Source organism: Ovis canadensis, chromosome 3, assembly GCF_042477335.2.
Source record: "Ovis canadensis isolate MfBH-ARS-UI-01 breed Bighorn chromosome 3, ARS-UI_OviCan_v2, whole genome shotgun sequence".
In the NCBI taxonomy this organism is placed as follows: domain Eukaryota; kingdom Metazoa; phylum Chordata; class Mammalia; order Artiodactyla; family Bovidae; genus Ovis; species Ovis canadensis.
The window spans coordinates 187095959-187118644 of record NC_091247.1 but is presented as its reverse complement, the minus strand read 5'-3'; the positions used below and the strand labels follow the sequence as shown (position 1 = coordinate 187118644).

The window sequence follows — 22686 nt, the reverse complement described above, 5'->3', positions numbered from 1 at the left end:
CTGCCCCCACCAATGGCACATCTCTGCTACCTCCCCCTACCCATGTCCCCTCTCTCCCCTCTGCCTGGGACCCCTTTTCTCCACTCCATCCTAGTCAGGCCACACAGAACCTCAGGTGAGTGTGTTCTGGTGGGTGAACATGTGCGTGTGTGTGTGTGTGTGTGAGTGCAGATGACAAGACAACAGAAAACAGCCATAGTGAGGGAACCAGAGGCCTTTGGCTTTCACTCCATGTTGCCGCTCTGTGTTTTGTGATATAGACATTCCTGTCCTCTCTCTGGGCCTTCAGTTCTCATCTGTCACCTGGGAGGTGGTTAGGGACTTGAGGGAGGAATTACAGGAGGCAGAGGGCTTCTGAGGGGCCAGATGTCCAGCACATGGTAGAAGTGAGCCCCGTCCCTTGGCCTTCTGTCCCCCCGCTCCCCCCGCCCCACCTAGAGCAACTGTTCCCCTGTTTTGCTTTAAGTCGAACTTTGTCAAGAGCTTTGTTTTCTCTCCTTGGATCCTACGGCAGTCCTGTGAGGCTGGCAGGCTGGCTATTATGTGGCCATTTGCCAGATGAGCAAACTGAGGTCCAGAGGGTAGAGTAAGCTATTGTTGTTTCAATCCTTAGTAAGAACTCCCCTGCTGGTGGGTGTGGGGAGACCCCCATTAGATGGGCAGGGCACCTGCATTTAACAGAGGGACAGAGCTCTCTGCAGTGGGGAGAGGAGTGGGAAGTGTCAGGGTGGGGAGCCCAAGGCCGGGAGCTCGGTGGAGGAAGTGGAGGCCTCCTGACTCCAGTCCAGCACCCTCTTGTTCTGGCGCCCCAGGAGATTCCGAGGTGGCCCGACCGATAGGAACGGCTGCATGCAGCGCCAAGCCTCTTGTAGTAGGGTCGGCCTGGGGTGCTCATCGAGGGCTCTGAGCCTGCTCCCCAGGCTGGTTCCCTACCCCTTGAGGTCTGGCAGGGTGCCTGCTGTGGACGCAGTCCTCGTTCCAGTGACACCTCTGCTGTGTCCTGGCCGTGTGTGACGCAGGGATCAGCCTCCCCGTCTGTCTCCGAGGTGGTGGCTGCTTGCCTCCCAGGCTTACTGCTGAGCGGGAGAGAGTGGCGCCTCCCCGGGCAGTCGGGATAGTACCCATCATAGCTACTCTCACCACTTTAGCTCCAGTGCCCCCAAGCCGGGTCCTCCATCCTGCCACCCCCCTCCCCATGTCCCCTGCTCCAAAACTGCTGTGACAGCACGCTGTGCAGACCCGACAGCCAGGAAGCAGATTGCCTTGAACCCCAAGTCTCCTTAACAAGTCAGGCCTCTTTGGGGAAAGCTTTAATAGTCCAGGTTAACTCAATCCTCTGCCTCCTGCTGTCTCAGCCCAATCCCCTATTAAATTTGCCTTCTTCTGGCTCAATGAGCACCTGGGGCAGAGGCGCTATCACTAGTACTGGGGATGGTGTCTGGGAGGGATGGAATAATAGAATCTCCGCCTCCCCACCACCCCCAGTTCTGCAGACAGCCCCCAGGGAGGCCCTAGAGAGCCCCTGAGGACTGGGGAGAAACCTGGGAAAGTTTACACCCGGGGTGCCAGGGGAAGGGCGCTGGCTGCACGGTGCTGCTGACAGCAATAATTATAGTGATAATAATAATGATATTAGCTGATATTCATCGAGCCTGTACTGAGAGCCAGCCCTGGTGGGAAGCTCTTTATAGACATACTCGTTTAATCCCACTAAGCCTTCTACACTACAATTGTTATTATTCCTCATTTCCCGGGCAAGAAACAGAGAGGTTACTGACCAGCTCTGGGCCACACAGCAGCAGAACCAGGACTGGAAGACCCATGGGTGTACTCTTTGCATTGTTAACCATTAACTGATGAAGCCTTTTGCTGGAGGACCTGGGGCATCTCGGGGTTCCCCTCTCTCTGAGACACCTCTCAGGGCCTCACTTTGCTTGTCTGGAAATAGGGGCAGTGACCCTGCTGTAGGGAAGCAGTGGGTGTGGCTGCAGGGACAGAGGCGCAATAAGGCTCCTAGGTCTCAGCCCCTGCTCCCCCTCCCTCTATATTGACCTGTGACATTCTGGAAGGTAGGTCCTTGCTCCCAGATTCTCCCACAGTGCCTAGCACAGTGCTGGCTGCACAGTGGGTGCTCCTTAGGGGCTCCCCTGGGTAGTGGAGGGGATGCTGCTCTAGGATTATCATCTTCTGCAGGCCTGAGGCTGTCGAAGCCTCAGCTGGGGCCTCCTGGACCACTCCTCCTCCCTCTCCCTATCTGACTTGGGGAAGAACAGGAACTCAGGGTCCCCATTCTGCCTCTTTGTCTCCTTGATGTGTGTCCCAGGAAAGAGAGTTCACTTCCAGAAGGTTCTGTCTCTCAATGTAAAGTGGGGGGTAGTGGTACTGAATTCCTAACTCGGGTTGGTTACATAAGGGAATGACAAGCATGTAGCATTGTGTCTGGCACATAGTAGGTGTCAATTAGATGATTTCCCTCCCCCTTCCCATCTGTCTCCTTTATTCATTCCTGGTTCCCTGGAATGGGGCTTGGGCTGTGTGTGTGTGTGTGTGTGTCCATCCTTCTCTCTTTCAGCCTGTAGTTTCATTCCCTGAGATGCATAGAAATTGTTTTCTAGAGCCAGGCTGGGGTAGCCCGGGAAGCATGAGAAGAACCTGGGAGCAGCATACCTCCCAGTGGAGTGTACAGAGGGGCTGGGAGGGGAGCAGGGCATGTTTTTGTGGGTGTGTCTGTGTGTGTGCACCCTGGTCAGCACCTCTCTTGGGCAAGCAGGGAGCCATTCCCAAGGGCCCAGCCTCAAGGCTGACTTAGTTTCCCTCCTCGGCCTGTCTCTATCGCCTCTCTTCGCCTACAGTTCTCCTTGGGTCTGGGGGGAGACACAGGCTGTGGGGTCAGCCTGCCTGCCACCCTCCCTTCCCTGCCCTTGTCATTACCTGGAGCAGGTGCGGGGGGAGGTCTCCTGTTCCCACAATGTGTCAGCTCCAAACAGGCAGAGACTAGCAAGCCCTCAAAAGGTGCTTGTTGAACAACTTTCTTTCATCTACCAACTACTGAGAATGGGCTGATGTATTTTGTATTCAGTTCACACACACACACACATACACACTATTACAAGGATGTCTCACCAGGTATAACTGCTGTGCCTGGGACTCAGACAGGAACTCCCAGAGATCAGTTCCTGTCCTGAGGAGACACGAGACACCCAGTTTGTCTGCCAGGCACCTGGCATGAGGCCTGCACACAGTAGGGCTTGCTTGACTGGCTGTCCCTGTTAGTCTGTGACCCGGCAGACCAGGGACTGGTGCTGAGCCGGCCTTGGAAGCAGAGCTGGAGAGGTGGTGATGGCTTCCGCTTTGGGCACTGCAGAGTCCCCAGGATTGCACGCCCACTACGAGCCAGGCTCAGGGCAAAACACTGTCTATTATCTTGTTTAATTTTGGCTGGAGGATTGTGGAAGAGGTCCAGCTGGCCTCTGGGGTGGGGGCATGCCAGGTGGAGACCATGTGAGCTGAGGTCTGGAGGTAGGAAAGCCCGGAGTGGAATTTGGGACAGTGAGTCTGGACATGAAGTTTGGTGATCAACCACACAACAACCTAAATAACCCTAAAATCAGAGCTAAGAAATCCAGCATTATCCTTTCTGTCAGAGAGTATCAGAGTCTGTGGGTACTTATTTAGATGCAGATCCTCAGGCCCTGCTGGCTGAGATTTGGATTCAGTAGGGTTGATGGGGAGCCCAGGAACCTGAATTTTTTAGTGCATTTCCAGAAGATGAATTCACCCTGTTTGTGGGGTGGATGGCAGCTGAGGGGGCTGCTGCCTATTCCAGGGGATCTTCTGGACTCCTCCCACAACCTGGTAGGCATCAAAGCCATATCCGATTTCCAAAGGGGGCCTGAACACAGAGAAGCTAGGCACCCTCCCTTGGGTGACACAACATTAAGACCCAGGCCGATACTGACTAACACTGACTAATAACCTTCGTGGTCACTGACTGCTGTTCTAATAACCTTCGTGTTCACTGACTGCTGTTCTAAGCCTGTTCAAGGAGTCCTTCGTCAAACCCTCAGAACGACCCTCCGCATCCTCGCTGTTGCACAGAGGAGGGCTGGAGGCAGAGTGTGGGTCACGGTTCAAGGCCTCACTGCTGGTAAAGAACTGAAGTGCGGTGGGGTGGGGAGGGGAGGAAGTGAGGCTGGAGAGGGCCTGCCCCAGCATATTGGAAGGAGCGATGCCCTCCCGTCTCCTGCCTTTGGTGCGAGGACGCGGGTGGAGCTGAGCCTGCGGCTGTGCCTGTGAGCAGAGGCCAGAGGCGGGGGTGGAGTGCGGAGCGGAGCAGCCGGGAGGAGGAGGGTGGAGAGCCCGGAAGGCGTCCAGGAGGAGGCGGCGACGCAGAGTCGCGTAGCGGCGGCCCGAGGCTGTTCATCCGGTGGGCACTCTGGCCGAGGCAGGTCCGGGGCCTGGCGGGCGGCGGGGTGTCTCCGCCCAGGGGACGAGTCCCAGGCTGGCCCACGCGGTGTACCCGAGCCCCCTACTGGGCACGTGCGCGGCGGCGGGGCCGGAGCCAAAGCCGGAGGGGCGGGGGAGGAGGACGGAGGGGACAGGAGAGCCCACACGGCCTCCGCCGCCCCGCCGCCGCGGGGTCCCATCCCGGCCGCCCGCCGCTCAGCCGAGCCCCAGCCCCGCGCCGCCGGCCCGGCCGCGTTGGGCGGGTTTCCACCTTACTTCCCTGTGCTTAGAATTTGCAGCCGCATCTCCCGGCGCTCCAAGCCAATTTCACGGCCTCTGGGCTCCGCGCGGCGCGCGCGATCATAAACCGGCCCGCGCCCACGGAAACCGGGCCAAGGGGGGCGACCGAAACGAGGACCCGCCGAGGCCCCGTGTTTCCGATGGGGTGTGTGGGTCAGGTGGGTGTGGGCCGGATGGGGTGCGCCTCTGAGCTGCCCTGGGAGAGATGGGCGGGGATGCAGGTGTGGCTATGTGTGTGCAGAGTGGCCCCCCAGTGTGAGCCAGCTTGGGGATGCACGTATGTGTTGGCCTGTGTGTGCCTACAGGGGCCCCTGTGGGCTTGTTTGGGTGTGTACGGGCTATGGTCCGCAGTGAGCAGGGGCCGGTGTGTTTCTGTGTGTTGACCTGTGTCTGTGCAGGGTCTCAGGTGTGTTGAAACATGTGCCAGCCGCCAAGTTAGGGCAGACGCCCCAGTGTCTGGTTCTGTGGGCAGCTGGGTCCAGTACCTCAGGGTCTGTGTGTACACGTGTGTCTGAGGGAGAGTGAAATTCTGGGGGATTAGTTGCTGTCTGGATGTGCCCCCTGGGTGCCGGTGTGTGTGTGAGGTTATAGTGTGTAGCCCATCCTTGCAGGGTACGTCCCATCCCTGCTGGCCACTGGGTGCAGGGTCGTGTGAGCCTGGTAGCTGAGGAAAGAGTGTCCCTCCGGATCTGGAGCTGGAGCTAGCTGGCTGCTTCCTTATCCGCCTGGGCTGGGGGTGGTGGATTTGAGGCATCGCGGGGAGGGCGGATGGGAGGGGGGTTGGCCGAGTGTGTGTTTCTGTTTCATTGCTGCCACTGGCTGTCAGCACGCGGTGGGTCTACAATATGTTTGTGAATGGCCGTGTCGAGGGGGCCGAGGTGTGAGCCCCTGCCTGCGGGGGAGGGCCCAGGAGTACCATCTGGGCTGATGAGGTGTGGGGCCAGGCAGAGAGGGGCCTCCGCGGGACGGGATGAGCGTATGCATGTGCACGTGTGCGCACAGATGGAGGGCAGATTCGGCATGTCTGTCCGGGGTTTGTGAGTCTCTGCAGGTGGAGGTCAGGCAGGTACGTTGCTCTAAGGGTGTGTGAGCAGTGGGGCAGAGACACTACACCTGGCAGAGCACAAGTGGGGGGCCATAGGGGTGGGTGCTGGTCCTCTCAAAGTTCTGAACAAGAGATGTGCTGGGGTAGGGGAGGGGTGCTTGTTCCCTGCAGCAGAGAGGAAGAGGCCCAGCTGTAGAAGGGGGCGGGCTCAGTTGGTGTTGGGGTGACTAAGAAGAGGGTGGTGTGGTTGGAGAGGTGTGCGTGGGTACCGGGCATTAGGTCAGTGTGCAGTGCGTGTGGCCATCCCCACTTGGGTGTGTGTCTGTGATGGGGAGTGAGGTGTGGGGCTGGGACTATGACTTGGGAGGACCCTCCAGGCTGTGGGCCCAGCTAGGAGTGAAGGACATGGGAAGGGATGAGGTGGGTGGGAATGGGGGCCCTTCAGCTCCCAGAAAATCTCTCCATCTGTTGTTTGCACCTCCTGCCCAGGGGCCATGGAGAGATTGGAAGAAGCCTTGTGGCCCCCGCCCCTCTGCTCTTCTCACCGCTGCACCTTGTGGGGTAGGGTGGGGGGTCCCCTTCCTCTGTCTGAGTCTCGAGCCCCTTCCCCTCCCTGTCTCTTGCCCCGTCATCTTTCTGTCTCCGTCTCTCTGCTCTCATCGCCCCATCTCTCTGCCTCCATCTCTCTCCATCTCTGCCTCCATCTCCTTCCACTCCTTCCCTCCCTCTTCTCACACTGATATTCATTTGTGGTATATTCGGTTGCCATGGGAAACCTAAGAAAGAAGTGAGTGTACCCTTCAAGACTTCAGCATTTTTCCCTCCTCCCTCCCTCCTGCTGTCCCCCCCTCCCTCCTCTCCCTCCCTCCCCTTTCTCCCCTTGCCTCCTCCTCCTCCTCCTCACAGAAGGAGAGGACTTGGGTGAAGAGCTGCCGCCGCACCTGAGACCCCACTGCTGCCACCGCCGCTGCTGTTACCGTGGGGACCTGCCTGAGACCAGGCCAGGGACAGAGCTTCACTGGTCAGAGGGGCTCCTTCCACCTGCAGAGATCTGGTAAGAACAGGGTCCTTCTCACGGTGTGTGAGTGTGTGGCTGTGTGTGATCACGGCTCACATGACCTGGCCTTCAAAACCCGTGATGTGGCCCGGCCTCTGCCTCCTGTTCCCTCGCCCCTGCCCCCAGCTGCAGGCACCCCCACTCTGCTCCTCCCCAGCTTCCCTTCCACAGGGCCTGTGAGGCAGCTGGCAGAACGGTGGGTCTTTGAGGGACTGGGCCAGTCCGCTGGGGAGGGTGGGGAGGAAGCCCCTGCTGGCTCAGAGATCCCACTCCTGCCCTGTAGCCCAGCTGAGAGCCTGAGCTGAGCCTGCCTGAGCCCCAGCAGGGCCGGGGGCATCTGTACCCCAGCTGAGGGTGAAAGGACTGGCTTCCAGGAGATGGCCTGGAAGATCGTGGCCTCTTCTGCCTCAGGTGGGGGCCTTTCCATGTAGAGAAGGGCAAACTGAGGGGCTGGGAGTGAGCTGGGAGCAGAGAAGTGCCGGCGGCACCAGAACCAGGCCAGATCCAGTGTCATTGAACTTGGAAGGAGGCAGGGGAGCAGTCTGACACTAGGAGGCCACAGGCAGGGCAGCTGGCAGGAGCTGTCCCAGCTGGGGCTGGTGGCGGCCCTGGAGAGGAGAGGCCAAGCCTGTCACTGTCACCGTGGCTGTGCTGGTGGTGGCCACGTGGAGGGAGTTGTTGTCCAGGCAGGGTGCTGAGTGATGGTGGTTGCGTGGCAAGGGAGCTGCCTCTGTGGCATTGTGGTCTCCATGGAGAGAGGAGACAGAGGGAGGAGGCTGGCTGTCTGGGCTTGGTGTTGGTGGTTGCTAAGGAGAGGGAGATGTTGTCTCTAAGATGCGGTGGTCCCCATGTGGAGGGGCTGTGGCTGGGCAAGGAGTTGGGGTTCCCCAGGGGAGGACTTGTGTTGGGTGCTCTGGAGGGGGCTTCTGCAGGGAGGGAGTGGGGGTGGTGGGTGCTCCATGGAGGGCCAGAGGAGGGGACGATGCGGGAGGGGCTACTGCTCTGGTCTTGGTGTTGCTGGCACAGGCTGAAGGAGGGTTTTTGGGGGCGGGAGTGAGGCACCCTGGGTGGGTCTGAGCTGTGCTCCCTGCTCCCATTGCCCGTTCTGTCCTGTCCAGACCAGACTGCGGCCCCTGCTGCACCCCTGGCCTCCCTTCTCCCGTGGCCTCCTGTTGCCAGGCCTCCTGCCCACCTCGTGGCCCAGTGCTCCTGCCTCTGCTCCTTGAGCCCTCTCCCTCTTCAGGGCCTCATTCATCCCTCATCTGGACACGTCCTCCCTGCTTATCCCCAGATGACTTTGTCCCTATCCTTCGTGTTTGCTGAGCTCTGGGACGCCCAGCACTGATGCTTGCCTTTGAGGTATCAGAGAGGGGAAGAGACTCGCCCAAGGTCACACAGCACAGATGCCTTGGAACTGGGGTTTGATCCTGGGTGCCTGCCTCCCCAAAGGTCCAATTTTTTAGGCCTAACTCCTTCCTCCAGAGACTTCCTACCCCATTCAGAGTTGTCTCTCTTCCCTCAGTCCCCAGATATTCTCCAGAAGCACACATTCCATTTAAATGTCACTAAGAGGCAACACGAAAGAGCACAGAGTTTAAACCCTGACTCTGTGGCTCACAGCTGTTTGAGTCTGTGCCTCAGTTTCCCCTTCTGTAAGATGGAGATGATGCGTTTGCCTCTCAGGGTTGCTGTCACTGGAGATAACTTCTGGGATGCCCTGGTTCCTGGCATGCAGTAGACTCTCAGAAAGTAGTAGCTACCACCGTTATCATAATTCCTTTAAAGAATGACTTTTAAATGGTTTTCTTACTTGCCTGGGGTGGACAGGGTGACTTCTCACCAGAGATCTGCCTCATTTTGTCCTTGTCTGTGCTCCTTGAGCAGCGGAGGTGCTGACCTGACATCAAGGAAGCAGGAGGCGGGGCCTGGTTGTCAAGTCAGGATGGAGGCTGACTCCCTGTCCAGTGCTCCAGGCTGACTCCCTGTCTGATGCTCCCTGTCAGGTACTCCCTGCCTGCTCACTCCAGGGGCCTGGATGTGCACTTTAGTCATGTGGGCCTTGTACCCCTAGCTGTGCCGGGGTACCACAGCCCTTTGGCTTCCTCCCCAGCGCCCGGGGTTCTGAGCCAGCTCAGCCACCCCTGGCTGGTGGTACCCTGGAAGTATCGGGGGAAAGCTGTCCTGTTAACCTTCTTGGCACCACCAGAGGACAAGCCAGGCAAGGGACTGAAAAAGATATACAAAGAGGGACATCTGAGGGGTCTGGGAAGTGACTAGCAGGATGTCTCTCCAGTGACAGAGATCTGAGTTCAGATCCTGCCTCTGCCACTGTCTAGGTGGGTGGGCCTGGCAACTTTTCTCTGCCTTTCTGGACCTCAGTTTCTTCATCTGTGTAATGGGCATAGTGAGAATCGTTAGACCACCTTGACGATGTGAGGCAGGGGAATGATGTTAAAACATACAGGGAGATGTTTCCTGGAGTGGCAGCGGCTCTTTCTAGAACCTGTCAGCCTTCTTCACCTTTCAGGCTGAGTTGGGTAAGAGGGGAGGGATTGGTCCTGGGTGGCCCCAAATGACAGAAGTGGGCCCAACCAGGTACAGACCTCTGTTAGTCACAGGAGACTTTGTGACAGCCGGAGCTGTCTTCGGATGGGGTGGAGGAGGAACCGAGTGCTCTAAGTGCAGTGGAACCACAGAAGATTGGCAGGGGCAAGAGCTGAGGATTACAAGACCCAGGCCCATGTCCTAATGTTGCCCTTTATGGGCTGCGGGATCTCGGGAGCCTCAGTTTCCCCACCTGCAAGATGGGAGGAATAATAATGGAACAAGGGTTCTGTTAAATGAGTTCAGATACGTGGAAGAGATCCAGGAGTCCCTTGAATCCTCACGGCATCTCATTTTCCAGAAGCAGAAAGAAAGCAAGGTTCAAGAAGCTTAAAGGGTTCATAGCAGTAATACTGACATCTGCTCTCTACCGATTTTCTGCTATGTGCCAGGCATTTTCCCACATGCTCCAGGTCTCATTGAATTCCCCAGCCTTTGCACTTGCTGTTCCTTCTACAGGAGTGACTGTTCCTTCTGTGCCCATTGCTGCTCCTCAGGCTTGTGGTATGGCCGTCTCCTGTTCTGGCTCATTGTCAACTCTTCAGGGAGCTCCCCCCACCCCCTACCCCCTGTTCATTGTTCTGGTTTTTTCTCTCTGTTTCCTTGTAACCCCTAATGCAGCCTATGCTATTTTGTTTATTTGCTTGTTTATTATCCTTGGGGCTTCTCCAGTGGCTCAGCGGTAAAGAATCCTCCTGCAGTGCAGGAGACACAGGAGATGTGAGTTCAATCGCTGGGTCTGGAAGACCGCCTGAAGGAAGGCATGGCAACCCACTCCAGTATTCTTGCTTGAAAAATCCCATGGATAGAGGAGCCTGGTAGGCTACAGTCCAAAGGGTCGCAGAGTCTGATGTGACTGAGCTACTGAGCACTTATTATCTACCCTCCTACTGTCGTGGAGTATCAGCTCCATGAAGGTAGGAGCTTTTTCTGTCTTGTTCCCTGCTCTGTCCTTAGGGCCTTGAATGGAGCCTGGCACATAGTAGATGTTCAATAAATACATGGTGACAGCATGGATGGGTAGCCTGCCAGCTACCCTGGAGGGTCATCTCATCATCCCCATTTTACACATGAGGAAAGTGGCTCTAGGGAAGGTTGGTAGTTGCCCATGGACACACAACGCGAAGTAGGTGGCAGACCTGGCACTTGACCCCAGATTGGGCTGATTCCGGGTCAAGTCCTTTTCCTGCTATACCACACCTCCTTGCTGTGGGGAGCTTTGCATTTTTTAGAGTATAGAGTTTAGACTTTACTCCGAACACAGAGGCAGAATCACAGAAAGACCTTTAAGTAGGGAAGGCTCCTGCAGGAAGGAAAAGATTTTGGTAGCAGCCAGAATCGTCAAAAGAGATCAGTTCAGCTGCCCACTAGCTGTGTGGCCTTAGGCAAATTAATCACTTTGTGTCTCAGTTTACTTGTCCATAAAATGGGGATACTATCTTGGCTGATCTCAGCTGGCTTCTGGGAGGCAGTGGACTTTGAGCTTTGGTTTGCAGACTTGCCTCCACAGTCCCCTCCCCCGGGTGGGAAAACAGCATCTGCTGAATCACCCCAGTCCACAGAGGCCCCACTGCCAGCCCTGAGGGGTTTGAGGTTTTGAGTTCCGAACAGGGGACTTTTTCTGTGCTTGGGACAGGCCATTTTCTGCCCTAGCAGCCTGGTCTTTCTAGTCTCACTCCACCCCTACTGCCCTTAGAAAAAGAGAGAGAAGATCAGAGAGGAGAGAGAAGGTTTTAATTGAGCACCTACTATGCACCAGGGCCATTCCCGTATGTATTCCCTTTCACAGTCGCAGCAACCCAGGCAGAGCAGGTTTGTTATACCCATTTTCCAAATGCCCAGACTCAGGCTTGGGGAAGTCTTCCACAGGGCAAGAGCAGGGATTTGAACCTAGGCTTGGAGGCTTCTGTCTCCTCTGTGTTGGAGGAGGGGAGAGAGTGATGAAAGTGTCTGGGGTGGGTCTGCTCTGGGGTTCCCTGGGGAGGGCTATTGGTATTGGCCCTCCAGGATGGGAGCTTAGTGTGGCCCTGATTCCAGAGGCTGGACCTCAAGGGGTTGTGAATGGGCAGACTGCTCCCACCAACCCAACTCCCCCACCACCGAGTGCTGGCAGCCTCACTCACCCGAGAATAGATCTAGCCTTGTGTGTGGTTATCCCAGTGTCTCACTCAAGACCCCATTTGTTTGGGGAGGAGAAAGGGGGGTCTGTGGTACCCAACAGAGGTGGGATTCATGGATAAGAAAGGGGAGGGGGTAGCCTGCCTGGTACGGGCCAGGCCTGAACGGGTGCCAGGAGGGAGTGAGAGGAGGGGGCGTGGGCGTGGTCTGAGGTCCTGCCTGGGGCAGAGCCTTGGGCCAGGGGCTCTGTGGATGGAGGTGCAGGAGGAGGGCGTGGGAGTCCTGCTCTCATGACTCCTGGTCTGAAGGAAGGAAAGTGTGGTGGCCCTGTCCTCTGGGAGCCTCAGGTCTTAGGGGAGGTGGGGAGAGGCCAAGCCACCAGGATCCTTGTCTGAGGGAGACACAGCCCCAGTCTGAGGGTGGAAGCACTGTGGGTGTTTCTGGAACCATCTGCTTTCTGAGTGCAGGTAGAGAGGATGGTCCAACTGAGTGGAGTTTCCCTCAATTCTGGGAAGACTTCCTGGAAGAGGTGGTCCCTGAGGACTGAGAAGGGGTTGGATTCAAGGCGGGGCCTACAAGAGGGCCTGTTTTGTGGTTAGAAGCAAGGCCTGGTGAGTTAGGTCCTGATTCTGAGTGGTCATGTGTGCCTGAGTCTCAGTTTGCTTGTCTGTGAAATGGGGACACTGCCGGGCTCCTGGAGGGGATGGAATGAAATGGGGCTGGAGGGAGGAGCACGGAATAGGCCCACAGGGCTGTTGGGAGTTGAGTGAAGAGTTCCAGAAGCTGCCAAAAGCCCATGCCCCGACCCTCTGCCTCCACCCGTGGTCACAGCTCCGCTCACCCGGCTTCGAAGTTTACAGGCATAAGAGGGAGGGCAGAGTCTAGGCTGAGCTCTTAGGTGGAGATAGGGCTCCTTCCTGCCTCTGACTTGCTGTGTGACTCTGCCTGCTCCTTCACTGTTTCTGGACCTCGAGGGTAGAGTTGGGGCCAGCTGAGGACCCTGAGCATCCTAGCAGGAGACAGACCACAGAAAAGGGTTGGCAGAACAGAGCAGGTACCCCAGGCCTTGGTGGCTCAGGGGCCCTGCAGCTCAGCAGAGCCTGGGGGAGCAAGGCCTTTCTTGCATTTGCCAGACACTCTGGGGTTCTGGCTTAGGGACAGCAGATCAGAACAGAGAAACTCCTGGGGCTGTAAAAGGGGGTGACACAGAGGTTGAGCATGTGGGTTCAGGTTTTAGGTCTTCCCCCGATTCTACCCATAAGTGCCTCAGTATTCTCACCTATAGAATGGAAATACATATAGTAACCACCTCATAAGGCTGATGCTATAAAGTGCTTAGCCCTGTGCCTGGCATACAGTGAGTACTCAATAAATGCTAACTCTGCTTCTTGGGTTTCCTGGCAGCAGGCAGGCAAGGGCTTCATGGCCGTTCCAGCCACAACCTTTCAGGCTGTTGAGGACAGGCGGTGGCTTGTGGAATCCCAAAGCCTGGGATGCCAGGGCAGGAAATGTGGGGGTGTCTGCCACTGTAGCTCCTCCCACTCTCCCCAGTGCCTGCCGAGCAAGATGCTGTGGAAAGAGATAATGAGTTTTGGAGTAGGCAGCATGGGTTCCATCCCAGCTCATTCATCCGCTTGCTGGCTGCCTGGCTCTGGGCAGATCATTTTCTGAACCTTAGTGTCTCCATCTGTAAAATGGGATCAAAGGCTTTTGTGAGGATTAAAAGGCAGCGCCCATCCAGTCGTGTGCTGATGCTGTTGATACCTACTGCCTCCCATCCTCCTCCTCCTCTTCTGCTTACTGATTTGGTGCTGAGGTTGTTGGCAGGCAAGGAGCTTTGGAGATGGAACTCCCATCTTGGCTGAGATGGCATCTGACCCAGAAATTCTGTCCTGGACTCGGGAGGGAACTTGAGGTGAGAGCTGTCCTTGGAGACCATCTGGGTCTCGGATGCAGATGCTGAGGGCCCTGGGGACAGTGGGGAGGTGGGATTTGATGGGAAATCAGGACCCTACAACTCTGGAGGTTTCCCGCTAGAGGATCTGCATGAATACCTGCACCCACGGGCAGGCTGACGACCACAGAGGTACCAGCCCAGGGTCACCCTGCCCTGAGTGGCCGGGCTTGAAGGTAGAACATGGTCTGGCAACTTCTAGCTTGGGCACTTTCATTTTCCACGGCACCTCTGGGCCAGGCTGAAATGGCTGCAGGTGGAACAGGGTCACCCAGGGCCTGGGCTGAGCTTTCTTAGCTCGGCCTCTGTCTCCTCTGTCAGTATCTGCCCACCCTCTGGCCTGCACCAACCCCCAGCAGCCTGACCTTCCCTGTCTGTTTGGGGCAGACTTCGTATCCTTCCCTCAGCCACCTGAGGGAGACGGATGAACTAGAGCCGGGCATGCGTGGGTGTGAGCACACGCACCCGGAGTGGTTCCGTGTGTTTGCAATGTGTTGGAGTGTGTGCATGTGAAAGGGCATGTGAGTGTGTGCACCCTCTTTCTAACTAGGGGCCTGACACGTGCTCTGGGACAGCTGCTGCCCCTGCATCACTGGGGCCCTTGCCCATGTTTCCTGGTACTACAGATACTTGGACAGCAGCCTTTTGCCCATGCGGTTCGACTTGCCATCTCTACTCAGGAGGCTGTGGCTGCGCGCTCCAGGCACCTCCCCTGGGGCACAGCAGGACCCATCCCAACCCACCTTGGCCTGGGGTCCCCTCGCCCGGCTGCCCGTGTTATGGGTGACTGGGCCAATTGCAGGTTCTCCACTTTCAGTGATACTGCATGGCTTCACATCCTCACCTCCCTCACCGCCGGCTGCCCTGTGGCAGCCGACTTCCCTGTGCCCTCGTTTGTGGGGCTCTGCTGCCCGGGCTGAGTGTGGCCGGCTGTGCTCCACTGTGGGCTGAGGGTTTTAGGCAGGACCCCCATTCTGAATGGGTTTCCTTCCTGCAGGGCCCACTAGAGCCTGGAGAGCAGTGGTGTGTGGGGATCCCAAGCCAGGAGGTCCCTGGCTGTCCCCAGAGCAGGATGCCTGGATCAAGATGGCTGTAGCAGTGCTGGGGGCCAAGCCACCCCTTGCCATCCCTACCTGCTGGGTCCCAGGACCAAGGGAAACTGCTTTATGACCTGGCTGCCCAGGTCCCCTGAGTGGCCACAAGAGTGCCTGAAGCCTTCTGGAGCTGGGGGAGGGGCAGGTGGGTGAGTCCCAGCCCCCAGAAGGAGGAGATTCAGGAGGTGGGTACAGGGTCTACAGGCTTGACCCCCAGGCTGCACTCTCACCCCCAGGGACCTGAGTCTGGTCAGTCCCAGAAATTCTTTGTTCTCTTGACTGAGCTGGAGACACCTCAGTGCTGTCAGGAGAGAGCTGGGCCCAGGGTTTGAGTGTCGTCTCTACCCCAACCCTCAGTGGGACCCAATTCTCAGGCTGCCCATGGAATCAAAGCGAGTCATTTATTCCTTTTATTTAACAACATCGATATAACATTTGGAGCTTCCCAGGTAGCGCTAGTTGTAAAGAACTCGTTTGCAGGTTCTTATGCAGGAGACAGAAGATCCCTGGGTTGAGAAAATCCCCTGGAGGAGGAAATGGCAACCCACCCCGGGATTCTTGCCTGGGAAATCTCGTGGACAGAGGAGTCTGGTGGGCTACAGACCATGGGACCGCAAAGAGTCAGACAGGACTGCATGACTGAACACACACACGCAGGTAACATTTACCTTGTGCAGGCGCTATTTGAAGAACTTTATAAAAATCAAAAACTCACAACAATCCAGCGAAATACCATTATCCCCATTTTACAGATGGGGAAATCAAGGCCCCGAGAGGTTAAGGATTCTGCCATGGTCACACAGGGAGTCAGTGGTGCGACTGGGGTTGAGCCTGGGCCGTCCGGCTTCCGGGGCTGTCCCAACTGCTTTGCTGTGTGGCGTGGCCACAGTAGTCTGTAGAGGGCAGTGCTTGAACTGGCTCCCAGGCCAGCCTGGTCCCCTGGTCTGAGCATTGACAGTGGTCCAGGAAGCTGGTCTTGGCACCCAGTAGTTGTGGCAGCTTGGGGTCAGGCCAGATTTGAGTGTCTAGTGTATCATTTACTGAGTAAGGCACCTGCCCTAGCCGAGCCTCGGTTGCCCCATATGTAAAACAGGGTAACAGTGTCTACTTGGCAGGGCTGTTATGAGAATTTGGTGCAATGCGGCGTAGGGGGCACTCAGCACGTTGTGGCAGCTGTGATGGCCCCGTGACAGGGTGAGAGGGAGGCAGCTTAAGGGGTGCCCTGTGCCAGGAGAGAGGAGTGTGTGCCCTTGGGAGCCTGTGATTAGGAGAGGATGGGTCTGAGGGGATGTACCACCAGTCCCTCTCATCACTGGGGACACCTCCCACCTGGTGCAGCCAGCCCACCCGGGGCTGGGACACACACAGACACTCCCACCGTGGAGAGACAATGGAGCGTCCTCTCCTGTGAGGGCTGGGGTGAACCCCGGAGACCCTCTGGTCCTGCTCCCTCGGTGTTGCAAATGGGAAACTGAGGCCCAGAACAGAGAAGGGATTTGTACTGGGACCCACAGACAGTTCAGATTATCTGAAGTCATTGCTGAGCAGGGCCTTTTCTACGGAATGCAGCAGCAACCCTTCCTACAGTCGTCCTGTCCCGGCCACACTGGTTCACATTCTGTAGGGTCTATGCCCTGCAGGGGACTTTTCTCCAGCCTGCGCTCTGTGGCTCTGCTTACATCTGACTCCCCGGCTCGTCCACCACAGTGGGAGCCCTGTATCCCTAGCACAGTGGTGCATACGCAGTAGATGCTCAGTAAGCAATGGTTGAGGAATAAGCGACCTTAGGAGTGATCCCTCCAGCACTGTCTCCTGGGAGAGTCTGAATTTCAGCGGGCGGCGGAGAGTTGCCCAGGGCCAAGCTGGGAACTGCAGCCAGGCCTCCTGGCTCCCATCCTGAGCCCTCTGTGCATTCGTAAACAGATGCAACAGACACACACACACACACACACTCCAAAATGCACACATACTCTATGCCATGATTCAAAAGCTTCACGCTGATCATTGCTCAATTTTCTAGCTTTTTAGCTTTAAAGTGTCCATCTGTCCATCTCTCTGCCAAGGCCGTGGGCTGGACACCTACTGAGGCACCTGCTCTGGGGCCTCCCCTACAGCCTGAGGCTGTCCCAGGAAGGGGCAGGGGTCCTGGAAGGGGGCCCTGGGAGGGTGTGATCTGTCCAAGTCACACCCCCGCCAAGGTACATTCCCTGCTGTGAACCCAGTGAATTCTCTGTGTCCCCTTCTTCCAGCCCCACCTTGAAGGCCCACCTGCCCAAGTCTTCTGGTCCCCACACCCCAACACTGAGCTGTCTTAGGCTTTGGGGGAAGGGGTGTCATTCCTGGGGACCAGACTCCACCTCTGCCTCCCCTGGGAAGTCTGCCCTAATGCCCGGGAGGATGGTAATTAGTATGAGGCAGGCTGATTAGCTCAGAAATTAAGTCTTTGTTTTCTTCACTCCCCAGTTTCCCTAATTGAGCAGATGCAGAGCGGGGGAGGGGGAGGGACTGCCGGGTTGGTCACGGGGCTGGATGGGAGCACGCGTGGCTGTGTGCTCACTGCAGGGGTGGCAGGGGTGGGGGTGGGTGTGGTTGGGGGGCACGGTCAACTGGGGTGGCCTGGTGGAGGAATGCCAGGGCAGGTGTGCCTGTGGATGGGTGCCCAGGCTGCAACCGCCTGGTGGTTGCGTGGCCCTGGGAGGGCGTGACACCTGGGACCCCCTCTGTCAGAGCTCGTCTATATTCATTCCTTCCTGCAGGTCTTCACATCCAAAAATTAATCATAACTGCTGCTTTCATGGAGCACCTACTGTGTACATTCCCTCGGCTAGATGCCTTTTGTATATTTCCTTGCTCTATCCTCAGATGATGGTGCAGGTAGGGGACCCTCATTTCTTCAGGCTCAGAATCTAAGGCTCAGGAGGTGAGGTGAATAATCTAAGGTCACACAGCTCAGAGCAGCCAGGGCAGGGTTCATACCCAGGCGGTCTCATGTGGCCCTGCCCTGGGCTGGGGGAGAGAGGATCCCCTGACCAGATGGTGGCCGGTCCAGGTCCTGGACACTATGGTGGGTGAGGCCTTTGTCCTTCTAAGTTAGATGGGGGCCAGTCCATCTACCTTCTTGGGTTGTGGGGAGGAGCAGTAACAGCAGCTGTATTGATGAAGACTAAGTGATGATTTATGTAGTGCTTTCTGGGTGCCAGGCAGGTGACATATGCTTTACATGTTTTCACGTTCTATGCTCACAGTGATCCCAGGAACCATGGTAGACACCCTAATTACCCCATTTCACAGTCTCAAAAGAGGGGCCTCTCCTGGTCCCACTTAGTAAGGAGAGGACCCAGGATTTAGCCAGTTGCCATCTGACTCCAGGCCCTTCCTCCTTGATTGTGGCTGTGTGTGGTCTAAAACCCCTGTGAGGTGCCCTGTGCCTGGCAGGTGCTCAGCAAAGGTCAGTGGCTTCTACCCTCCCTGAAAGGGCTGGTTCCTGGAGAGCCTGTGTCTCTGGGGCTCAGCCTAAGGGTCCAGGGGGATGGCCCTTCTCATAATATCCTACCGGGCAGGTATTACTTTTATTTCCATTTTACAGATGGGGAAATTGAGGCTCAGAGAGGTGAAATGACTTTCCCAGGCTCTCACAGCTGGTGAGGTGAAGGGTCTGGGATTTGAACCTGGTTGGCCTGGGTCCTGGTGCAGCTCGGTGGCAGGCTCCCGAGCATGAGTGTCAGCTCCCAGCTGTGTCCATCCCTGAGGGCTGATCCTGCCTGCCTGGTCTCTGGGCGATCCCTCTGCTTCCCTGGTTCCTCTTAGCCCCGTGTACAGGGGATGCCCAGTTCTCATCCTTCTCTGTGCCCTGCTTCTGGCTGTTGGGCAATGGGTATGGCTACCTGCTGACTGGACATGTCTTTTGGGGTGTCCCTCTGGCCCCCAAAACTCAGCTTGTCTGATGCAGGCTTTTCCTCTCTCCTCCTGCCTTCTGGCCCGTTAGCTCCTTCTCTGAAGTTCCCTGTTCCAGTGTGGGTATTGCCATCATTCAGCCAGCCACTTCAGCTAGCCACCTGGACCCGGAAGTCGTCTCTGAACTTCACCCCTGGCCTCTCAGCCTGTAGGTCACCAAGTCCTGTGCTCTGATTATCCCATTGCCTGTCCTCCCTGCTACCCTTATCTGCGTTGAGTCACCATCATGAGTCTAGACTATTGCAGCAGGCTCCTCAAAGGCCAGCTCTCATTTTCCCCAGTTTGTCCTGCACTCTTCTGTTGGCCTGGGCTCCCTAGCATGTCACTGGTTCCCTGTTGTCCTGGGGCTTAAGTCTAGGTTCCTTAGCCTAGCTTCTGAGACCTGCTGGACTTGGCCCAGCCACAGGGCTCCTGCCTCTGGGCTCCCTCTCCCTCTCCTATGCCGTGATCTTGTCTCCTGGCTTCATTCCAATTTCTCAGAAGTGCTACCTTCTGGGTAGCACTTCCTACAAACTGGGTAGGCAGTTTGATCGCCAGGATCACCCTCAGCAGAACATTCCCTCCCCTGCACTGGGGACATCCTGCTAATTCTAAGAGCCCTTTGCAGGGAGCAGTGTTGCCCATTTTGCAGATGGGAAAGCTGAGACTCAGAAAGCTAAGCTGGCATCTGAACCCAAGTCTCTTGCTGTGGAGCCTGTGTTCTCCCCCATCTGTGTCCATGTGTGTGTGCACGTGTGTGCGTACAGCAAGCACTGCTGTCTGCCCTTTGAGCCAGGCAGTGTTTGGGCTAGGATGAGCGCTGCCTCCCTGGGAGGAGGTCTGAGATTGTCTCTGGAGGCCGGAACCTGTCTCTTCCTGTTGGGGGTGGAGATGCTATATGTGAGCGTTGTGGGGGTGTCAGCCCCTACTGGCCCCCGAGACCACAGCCTCCCAGCTCCTCCCACTTCTCTCCCCTTCCTTCAAAATAAACACCCGCGAGCCCAAACCACCCATCCAGCCAAGGCACAGATGGAACCAGAGTTGGAATTAATTAGTTCTGTTGCCAAGGTAACTGGGATCCAGTCTTCTCTCTCCCGCCTGCCTCTACCTCCTAGGCCCCGCCCCTGCCTCTCTTGGCCCCACCCCTCAAGGCCCTGGCCCCACCCTCTTCTCCAGCGGCAGCTGATGGTGCCCTTGTGCCCTTGGAGAATCGAGGAGGGAGAGGATAGGTGTATCAAAGAGCTGGGTTCACGTCCCCACTCGGTCGCTCTTGGCTTGGTGGGAGCTTGGACAAGGTCCTGAACCACTGGGAACCACGCTATGACTCGACCTACCTGGGGAGGGGTACCCTGGAATGGATTTGAGAGACTGGTAAGAAAGGAAGAATGAAAGTGGCCTGAACTGGTTGGTGATGCCATTGAGACTAGCATGGGCATGTGGGCTGCAGCAGCAGGTGTCCAGGGTCAGGAGCTGTTAGAGCTACAGCTGGCAGCAGCTATGGGGCCCCCTACCCTGGCCACAGGTTCTGACTCAGCTCTGCCTCCTCCATCCTGACCTTCCTGGCATCCTCTAAGCCTGCATCTTGCTGACTGGACACCAACAGCCAGGGCTGTGGTCTCCATCATTTCTCTGTTGGTCTGTCCACCAGTCCACTTTGCACTGTCTCTTCCTGAGCGACCCTGAGCAAGTTACTTAGCTTCTCTGTGGTTCCACTTGTCTGGAAAATGGGCATGACAGCATCCACCTAGTGGATATGAAAAGCCCTCAGCATGGTATTAATATTTAGTCTGTGCTAACTACTCATTGCTTCTGTGCCTCTGCTGGCTGTGGGCCAGGGGGTGCCCTGTGAGAGGGGTTGTGAGGAACACAGGGGACAGTGGTCCCACCTACTTCTTGGGGAAGTTGAGGATGATGATCACAGCCACACTGTTGAGTTGTTGAGGCTCCTAGCCTTACCTCTCTCCTTTCTAAGACGGGCTCACTGTGTCTCGTCACACTGCAGATGGGAAAATCAAGGCCAGCAGGGGTGGGGGACGGTGGTGGCAGTTGTAGCTGGTGCCTCAGGGGCTGTCCCTTCCAGTGTTGGCCCTGCTTCCTGGATCTTGCTAGTTGATGCTGGCTGGAGGGTGGGACAAGCCAGGTCTTCAAAAGCCACAGCTTGAGTCTCCCTCATTGTAACCATAGGGAATGTTCTTCTCCTGCCTGGGCCTGTTTTCTCTTCCGCAAAATAGGAGCTCATGGGGCTGTAGCTGGTGGTAACTGATTGGAGCTGGCTGGGGCCATGGCTACTTAGGCTTTGTGCCAGCAGAAGGGGGCCAGTATGGGCAAACGAGGTGCACTGTCTGGCTAGGGCCGTTCCTGGAAGTGCACTCAAGGTAGATGTTATAGGGGGGACCTGGGAAGAAAGGGCAGCTCTGACGCCCAGGCCCCATCTTTTGGAGGCCCCAGTGCTGGGCTCTGCTAGGCTTGCCATCATCTGGCTAATAGGCCATTTGCTCTTCCAGGGACGCCACCAGGGAGGTGGCTCTTAAGCTGGCATGGTGAGGCAGGGGTGCTGGAGAGAAAACAGGCCAGGATTGGGGAAGAAACTCTCCTTGGTTCTGCAGTCCCTCCCTCAGGGACTGTGGGTAAGTCGCTGCCCATCCGTGAGCCTGTTTCCTCATCTGTGAGTTGCGCCTAATGATGTGATCAATGATCCACTGGAAAAGCTTTTGAGAGGCATAAACTAGGGGTAGCTAACTCAGATGCCCATAGGGGCTTCGTCACAAAATGTGAGCATCCGGGCTGAGGAAGGCAGTAGGGTATGGTGGGGCCTATGGTAAAGGCTCTGCCTCATAGCATCAAACCCAGATTTGCATCAGCTCTGAGCCCACCAACAAAACCTGTCCATGGGCAGCCAGCTGGCCCAGAAGGCAAACCCTACAGATGGATTAACTGGAAGGGAGCTATTTAACTCTTCTTTACATAATAACAAGGTCTGACATTTATTGAGGGCTTGTTCTGTGCCTGGAGTAGACTCAGCACTTCACTAGGATTACCATGTTTGATCCTCACGCTGACCCAGAGGCCAGCTGCGTGCACGCGTGCTTCCTACTTGGTAACTGAGCCAGTTAAACCAGAGAGGTTAAGTCAGAGCTCAAGATCACACAGATGTGGGGGAGGGAGCAGAGCCCATTCCTGGGACCCTGGTTTCCTATCTGGGGGGCAGAATGGGGGAGGGGAAAGGGCAGACCCACTTGGCAGGGAAAGCCCCAAAGATGTGGCTTTTCATTTCTGTTGGAGAGGAGGCTGGGAGAAGGACAAAAACAAAATTAAACAAACGCAGGGTGTTGTGGAGCTGAGGAAGAATAACTTATTTTTTATGAGCTTGTTAGCATTTGTGAAGTTAAGTAAGTAGAAATTTATGCCATTCATTTGCATGTATTCAAGGAAGGGCTCCCGGGGCCCTGTATGGTACCTGGACCCTCACCAGCCCCCCAGGGCAGCTGCCCCTCAGCTCACAGGAAGCAGCTGTTTTCTGGGATTTCTTCAGATCTGTTTCCTGATGGCCCACTGTGTGCCTGGCACCAACAGCTGTGTCTGTCCTTGCTGTGTCTGGAAGCAGCTGACCTGGATGCCATCAGAGTGGTGTGGCCCTTGGTTCAGAGGTTGAACGTTCTAAACATGGTTTCTAGTCTCTCCAGGGGCCTCAGAAGGTGCAGGAGGCCCAGAGACCACGAGCTGCCCAAGAGCTGGGGGCTGAGACATGTGGTTTTAGCTCTCCGTGCCTCAATTTTTCTCACCTGTGAAATGGATACAGTAGCAGTAGTACATGCTCATCTGAGATGACATTGGCTTGTGGGGCTGGCCTGCCCGTATTCCTAGTTAACCTGGCTGTTTGGTTCCCTTTCTTTCCGGTGGAGCTGGATGATCTGAGAACTGGCAGACCCCTTTTCTAGGAGGCCTTCCTGGAACGCTTACTGGGCCTCAGCCACTTTGTCGTGAAGCCCAACGGCTCTCTGACCCTCTCCCTGAGATGCCTGGTCTCCTGCACTCTTGCCTTTGAGCTGTGAATGCCTCGGGGCAGAACCACTGTGTCCAGTGCCCTGGGAGGCCCTGCTCCTGGCCCAGGGCTTGAGAAACGGTACTAATGAAT

General features: G+C 56.6%; 1 protein-coding gene across 1 annotated transcript in view; it reads left to right on the top strand.

Annotated features, from left to right (window-relative positions):
* The first annotated feature begins 4355 nt into the window (after positions 1 to 4355).
* Positions 4356 to 22686, top strand: part of ELFN2 (extracellular leucine rich repeat and fibronectin type III domain containing 2) — a 45181-nt gene continuing 26850 nt past the window's right edge. The window contains exons 1-2 of the mRNA XM_069581193.1: positions 4356 to 4426; positions 6698 to 6845. The gene's annotated coding sequence lies outside the window, so the exon portion shown is untranslated. The remainder of the gene's footprint in view (positions 4427 to 6697; positions 6846 to 22686) is intronic.